Source organism: Limulus polyphemus, unplaced genomic scaffold (genome assembly GCF_000517525.1).
Source record: "Limulus polyphemus unplaced genomic scaffold, Limulus_polyphemus-2.1.2 Scaffold127, whole genome shotgun sequence".
Taxonomy (NCBI): Eukaryota; Metazoa; Arthropoda; class Merostomata; order Xiphosura; family Limulidae; genus Limulus; species Limulus polyphemus.
In genome coordinates this window covers 699,525-707,441 of record NW_013665737.1, presented here as the reverse complement: position 1 = coordinate 707,441, position 7,917 = coordinate 699,525, and the positions used below count along the sequence as shown (strand labels likewise).

The following is a 7,917-nucleotide window of genomic DNA, read 5'->3' as shown; positions in this document are numbered from 1 at the left end:
ATAAAAAAAAATTGAATTACATTTTTCTTCAGCTTTGACTTGGTCACGTAAGACATAAGAAAATTTGTTTGTTGTTTCGAATTAAGCACAAAACTACACAATGGGCAATCTGTGCTCTGCCCACCACGGGTATCGAAAACACAAGAAGCATATCTTGCCGGAAAGTATTAAAGGGAGATAAGAAAAACCTCCTACCAACCACAGAAGACGTACAAGAAATCACGTACAGCTCTATTTTACATCTAAAATGTTTGCATTAAAAAATAAACCATGTCACTTATTCATTCCAAGTGGTTAGAATAGTAAAAATGTGAAAGTTTTTGATAACTACATCAAATAGTAACTTAAAAGGTCATTCAAGAAACTTCAGGATGTAACAACGCATGCTAAAAAAAAAATACAGTTCTTTAGATTTTGAAGAACTCGGGGATCTTCTGCACTCCGATAATTCTTAGCCCTTTGATGTTGCCATGGAGACACCCGCGTGCAACTCAGGAGAGCGTGATTGGTTAACAGAGAGTAGAACTGGGAGACTGGGAATTTTTGAGCGTTCCAGTGGTAGAAGCACGAGCGACGAGCGAATTGTTCTGTTCCAGCTAAAATTCTTGGAGATTCAACATTCATGAAATTGAAGACAACGTTTAGCATTTCGGAGATTCTTAACTTTAGACTAAAAACAAGAGCAACAACACGCATCGATTAGGGCCAGTCCCGAATGGCTTCGTGCTTATCTTACAGATTTAACTGTAAAATAAGATTTATTTTTAATTGATCAAATATAAAATTAGTTATCAGCGAAAGAAAAAAAAAAACATTTCAAAAAAGAACTTTAGACAGCACGAATCTTCAAGACTTTAATACTTGAAATGAAACCCAAAAATAGTCGAGACTGGCTCATTTCTTGACTTCCAACGTAGCTTCTGATATCAAGGTAAGTTATCTTGATAAAAGTTAAGTATTCAATTGAAAATATATTACTGGGCGATCAAAATTATGAGTTGATAATTCCAAATGTTCTCATTACTATTCAGATTCGTATTTTTAGAAATAAAGGTTTAACAGTGTTACATATTTCAGAGAATCATGCTGCAAAAAGAATAAAATATAAAAATATTGGGAACTTGAAAAACCAGTTGTCTGTACGACGCTTCCGCAGCTCATTTGGGTAAAAAGGAAACTCTCGTCCATTTTTACATATTGGATAAAAAAACAAACAAACAGACAATGGAATTCCATAACTAAAACGCTTCTCGAGGAAGGAAGTTCTATCTTCTGCATACACTTCCGTTAATCATTTGAAGTTTCACCGCCTTTTCTGAGTGTTTGAAAAATTAACAGACATTTAGTATTGAAAAAATGTGATTATGTAAGTCATGTTGTAAATTTTAGTTATGCGTTATTTTTCTTAGTGAGCCCCTCTAGTTTCATGGTTTCCGGACTTTGATATATATATGGTTATACTAAGTGTTTCTGGACTTATATGTATACATACATAAAACATTCGCCAAAAATCTCAGCACAAAGCCAATCTCACTTTGATGCTTTAATTTGTTTGTTTTGGAAATTCTGTCATAACAATACGAGGGCTATCTTCCCTAGCTGTCCCTAATTTTAATCTGATAGACTAGACTAAAGGGAAGGCGGACAGTTAATAGCACCCACCGCCAACTCTTGGGTTATTCTACCCAAATAGTGAAATTTGGCCGTCACTCTTATAAAGTATCCACGGCTCCACGGTGCGGAAAGCAATTTTGTGGCAACGAGACGTGAAACAAGCCCCCTCCAGTGACACAGCAGCATGTCTGCGGACTTACAACACTAGAAACCGGGAGTATTATCAAATAAAAACCTATTTTAAGTTTTGACCTGATAACTCAAAAAGGTTAAGTATGTAGGACACGTTATTTAATTTTGCTTCCAACATTGCACCTAAGTGTCTCAGGAGTAAGCTTGAGGACTTATGACTCTATACTTCAGGGTTTCGATCCCTTCGGAGGGTACGTACACACAGATTTAGCTTATTGTGCAGCTTTTTGCTTAAAAACAAACAAACATAGTTTTCATTCCTGTACTTTAGAATTTTCTGATGCTCTTTTCAAAGTTTATTTTTCTCTTTTATCGTTACATCTTTTTTTTTCTCTTGAAATGCAAGTAAAAGATCTCGTACCGAATAAATAAAGTGAGTATACAACACGAATTATGAATAGTTAAAAATTAGAATCTTCACCGATAATTGAGAGTACTTGTAATGTAGATGTGTTCTTCTGAAAATTCTCTTTGAACACTCGCATTATTTTAAAATTGCTTATCATTTTTTATTTTGCAAAATAAAACTCCCATCTTAAAATGTTAGATCAAATTGTAAGTTTAAACAAATTTACTGAAATAATACAATGTCAATTTTCATATATATTTTTTTATGTTAGAGTTAGTTTTCATCGTTGTTCTCAGCTTATCTGAGTTCCGGGCTTACATACGGCTCGTGCACATCAAAAGGATATGTTATTTAATAATAGATAGTAGTCAAACGGTGCAGCTCAGCTTAGATGGAGTCGGGCCACATTACTGGTTGCAGGTGTTTTAACTTGATCAGGTTCTCACGAGATGTTGCCTAGTAATTCAGGAGCCCCGTGACATGAATAATACACAAAGTGTGTAATTCGTGGTTTAGAATATTAATATATACTTTTCGTCTTCACCAATTTTAGTTTTCTTTCTATTTATACTATTTTTTTATTCCGCAACTAATTTCAGTTTTTTACCCTATTCTTCTGCTTTATTTCTGTGCTCAATATCCTCACCCTTCTTTTATATATGTACATCTACAGCGTGATAAACTCTGGAAATACAGAGGAATGGTTAAAGTCGTTGTAAAAGGAAAATAACCAAGTAGTCAACGTTTCTACGAAACTCTAACTATTTCATTTTTTCCACTTAAATCGATTTTAACCGTTCCTTTGCATTTTCCCTCTTTATCTTTTGCTCTTTACGTCTGGTTAGTGTGTTAAATTAATTTGTTTTATTTACTTTTATGGTATAGATAGAGGTTTTAACGTGGATTGTTCATGAACACTCATACTTTTCACAGTAATTTCATTAAGTATATAGAGAAACTTAGCTTGAAGTGACGAATGTTAACAAAAAATGTTTTTAAAATGATTTTGAATTAAATTTGCCAGTTTTCTCTTTTATTTGATTATAATTATTACACACAAAAGCGGTGTTTGCGTTTAAGCACAAACCTATATAATGGACTATCGGCGTTGTGTCTATCACGGGTATCGAATCCCAATTTTATAAAAAATTTAAAAAGTCTTAAATATACATAGCTGTCTCTAAGGGCTGCGTACTTCGTCCAATCAAATCCTGCTTCTTAGCTGTATATATTGTTTACTTCATTGATGAGACGCTTTCAGTGAAAGAATGCTATTTTAGCAATGGCTACTATAATGTATCATGAGAAAATTCTAAGCGTACAAACACAATTTATTCTAAAAATTAACGTTTAAGCAAACGTTCTTCGTCAGATCTGTAAGCAAACTGAAACAGAGTGTAAAACAAAAAGTACTAGAGTGTACACGTAGCAATGAATAAAACATGACAGTTTTAAAGGCGTTACAAAGAACAGTACAACTTATAGTTCTCAAATTAAATGGCCGAGATAAAAGCAAACAAAATTTGTGTATCAAAAATTTGGTTTCTTAATAAAACAGTATAGAAATAAAAATTCTAAAGCATGTAAAAGAGCTGTTGTTTGAGATACACATACAGCAATATATGTATATACACTTGTATGTGTTACGTGTATAAAGGGTGATTTAGAAATCTATTGACAGACAAATAATTCAGAAATAGAAAGGTATGAAGAAAGAATTATCAGAAGTACGAAATGAGGTGATGTGGGCCTACCCTGTGATAATATCATTGAAGCTATTCAAGGTTGTCTTCAAGGTCATGTGCTTCATAAATTTTATTGATATGCATTATATACCAAAAATGTCACTGTCAAAGGTGTAGATAATAACAAATTAAATATGTTATACCAAATTGTTCGTCAAAAGTACCAGTTATAAGCGTGAATGCGTCCATTGTTTTTATTGGAGATGTGCCACACAGATGATTCATATTCGACTATAGAAAAGACTGTTACGGAAATATAGTTTGAGATACTAGGTCATATTTCTTCACAAGCAGATCATTGCACTTTTGAGTGGTTCAAAACGTTAAAATTATTAAAATATAAACCCCCTTACCTGAACATATCGCACAAACTTTTTGCTTCAGCTTATCTCAGATCGTCTAAACACTAACACAATGTTCTGTTGTATAACAGTCAGGTTGTATAATGTACGATTATCAGATGAATGTCATCTTTCACACCAGATGATATGAAATATATGACAGCGGCTGAGTACTACAAGTTCATTTATACATACACGCCGTGCGGGTAGATCACGAACAGCAACGACAATAGAGCAGCTATATCGGCATTTGCCACATTTGGGTAGCACTTTGAATATAGCTATTGACTGTTTGCCACAATCTATCAAACTGTGATGATTTTTACCTCATAAGGGTTTATGCCTGTAACTGTTATTGTTATGAAGCGATTTTGTTAACTTTTAGTTTCAAATGTTTCATTTGTTATTGTCTGCCATTTGTGGTGTATGCTGAATATTACTTAAAGTTTTGAAAGACGTGACCTTGAAACTTCGGTGATACTGTCAGGGTAGAGCCACAAACCCTCAGTTGTTTTCCCATACCTCTCCATTTCTGAATTATTTGCCTGTCAATGGACATTTGAATCACCTATGGGTTTTTAGTCTTGACATGGCGATAATAACAGTAATACAGGATTAGAAGGGTGGAGAATAGAATACCATATTTCAGCTCTAAATACAACAAGGTCAAAATCAACAAGCCTGGCAATCGAAGACAGAAAAAGGAAACTGGGATACAAACTGAATTGTGGGAAGAGTAAAATGTACCTTAGTAAAAAAGAAAATTATCAACAGAATGCATCGTCTACTAGATGTATCTTTTATCCGTGCGGAAGAAAGAGAAATAAAAAAAACGTATATAGGTACTCAAGCCCATAACGTCTCTGATTTAAAACTACCATTCACCGTTTGCAACGATTTGGAGGAAGGTAGGTGCTCTTAATGAAAAAGAGGTTATTGCACCGCACTTTCTGGGTGCAAGGAAACAGCAGGGATTAGTTAAATATTTCTATCCACAAATGAAAGTACACTCAATTTCCAAAACAACCTTTTGAATTCGCAAGATAGTTCGACAAAACCTATGGAAAAACCAAGACAACCGTATGTTTCACAACTGTACGTTTAATTGTAAAAAATAAAAAAAGAGAACCTTCTGCCTACTTCTCTAGGTTCGTGGATCTTCTACCAATATACTTGTTATGACAAGTTCTTACGCTAAGTAAAAATACTCGCTTGCCTGAGAACATGTGAGTGTCTCAAATAGAACTGGCCGGAAACTCTTAAATACATGCGCTTCTTGTATCCTCATATAATGAAAATACCAACCACTGTATTTCTCCTCATATAATGAAAACACCAACCGCTGTATTTCTCCTCATATAATGAAAACACCAACCACTGTATTTCTCCTCATATAATGAAAAAACGGTTGGTGTTTTCATTATATGAGGAGAAATACAGCGGTTGGTATTTTCATTATATGAGAAGAAATACAGCGGTTGGTGTTTTCATTATATGAGGAGAAATACAGCGGTTGGGCTGTATTTGTCGTCATATAATGAAAATACCAACCACGTATTTCTCCTCATATAATGAAAACACCAACCGCTGTATTTGTCGTCATATAATGAAAACACCAACCGCTGTATTTCTCCTCATATAATGAAAACACCAACCAGATCATAACCTTTCATCCAGGAATTACTCAACAAAGAAACTTTACTAACATTGAATTAACAAAACAAGCTTAAACAACAACCGCTGTATTTCTCCTCATATAATGAAAACACCAACCGCCGTATTTCTCCTCATATAATTAAAACACCAACCAGATCATAACTTTTCATCCAGGAATTACTCAACAAAGAAACTTTACTAACATTGAATTAACAATACAAGCTTAAACACCAACCATGTATTTCTCCTCATATAATGAGCTTAAACAACAACCATGTATTTCTCCTCATATAATGAAAACAACAACCATGTATTTCTCCTCATATAATGAGCTTAAACAACAACCGTAACTCCTTTCAACTATCTTTATTTTAAGTCAATTATTATTCTTTTATGCAAATAAACCCCAACTTCTTTAGTTCTATAAATCATTTAAGTACATCTTGTCATATTTGATATCTTATTTACTTCGTAATCTCAGGAAAACGTGTAGGACCACAAAATCAATTTCAGACAAAAAATACAAAACCCTATAAACCGACGACCTTTCTTCATCAGAGGCACTAATTTGCTCGAATATATTCCAATTTGCATGTAAATAATTTGAGTATCGCTGTTATTGTACATTAATGCAATTAATAAAAACACAATGATAACTTAAATTTGTAAAAAGTACGAGCATGTCTTATATTTAGGATTTATTTCCTAACGTTTGAAAATATTTAGTGAAAGTTATGATGATAAAAAGCAGTGAATATTTTGAACTGTTAGATCATCGACAGATCGTTGATGATAAAACTAGAAGATTCCGACACTTTAAATTAAATATATTTACAATTGTTACCGTATTTTTACTGTTTTCATTATGCCTCTTTTTTTTTCCACATTCGGTGTGTTTTTGTTGTTTAAAATCCGCGAAGAACAATTTGTTTAAACATCATCATTGTACGAAAAATTGTATGGTGGTATATAATATATTTTCATTGATATAGTTATATGTATCACCTCTGCGATTTTATGATGTACTGTTAAAATAAAAAACTGTTTGTGTTGAACAACCCTAATAACTAAAACTCCTTTACTTCAAACTGACACGTTTAGATCCTCCAATATTCGGGCCGCTAACTTTGATGAGTGAGTTTGACTAGTTATTAGCGTCTGAAGCCGAGGATTTATGTTTTGAAATAAGATAATAAAAAACGAAGATCAGCGTTTTTTACTTGCACAAACATTTATTTGTAAAGTTATAAAATCAAAAATATACAAGTTAAAAGAAACATAAAACTCTACATGTTTCGATGTAAATAATTACACCATCTTCAGGAGAATTCATTAGAAAGTACACATAACACTGATTATAAACCTAAGGTACGTGTATAATTAGCTCGTATTGATTTGTGATTTGCGTCCTGTTGCTGCAAAAACGCGCCTCGCAATCCGAGGCCGCGGATGCGCTATGAGACTCATGGTCAAATCTCACTGTTCAATCAGACAAAATTGAGTGATGGCGGTGGGTGCTGCGAATTAGCTGCCTTCCATTTAGTATATCAGTTCAAAATTAGGGACAGATATACACAGATAGCCAGTTGTGTAGTTTTTACTGTGATATCACTTTTAGCATTGATGTTGAAATTAACTATAAGTAAAACAATAGTATAAGCAACAGATACACCAGAGAGCTGCCAAAAGCGAAGCTGTATTAACACTTATTATATAAAATACTTCCCCAGAATGAAATGTTTTTGTAATTAACATAAAACATTCTACAAAAAGCTGTATTAACACTTATTGTATAAAATACTTCCCCAGAATGAAATGTTTTTATAATTAACATAAAACATTCTACAAAAAGCTGTATTAACACTTATTGTATAAAATACTTCCCCAGAATGAATATGTTTTTATAATTAACATAAAACATTCTACAAAAAGCTGTATTAACACTTATTATATAAAATACTTCCCCAGAATGAATATGTTTTTATAATTAACATAAAACATTCTACAAAAAGCTGTATTA

At 33.1% G+C, this 7,917-nt stretch overlaps 1 protein-coding gene across 1 annotated transcript in view; it reads left to right on the top strand.

The window, feature by feature from the left end:
• The first annotated feature begins 583 nt into the window (after positions 1-583).
• The window catches only part of LOC106473192 (acetylcholinesterase-like), a 25,633-nt gene continuing 18,299 nt past the window's right edge, over positions 584-7,917 (top strand). The window contains exon 1 of the mRNA XM_022402663.1: positions 584-931. The gene's annotated coding sequence lies outside the window, so the exon portion shown is untranslated. The remainder of the gene's footprint in view (positions 932-7,917) is intronic.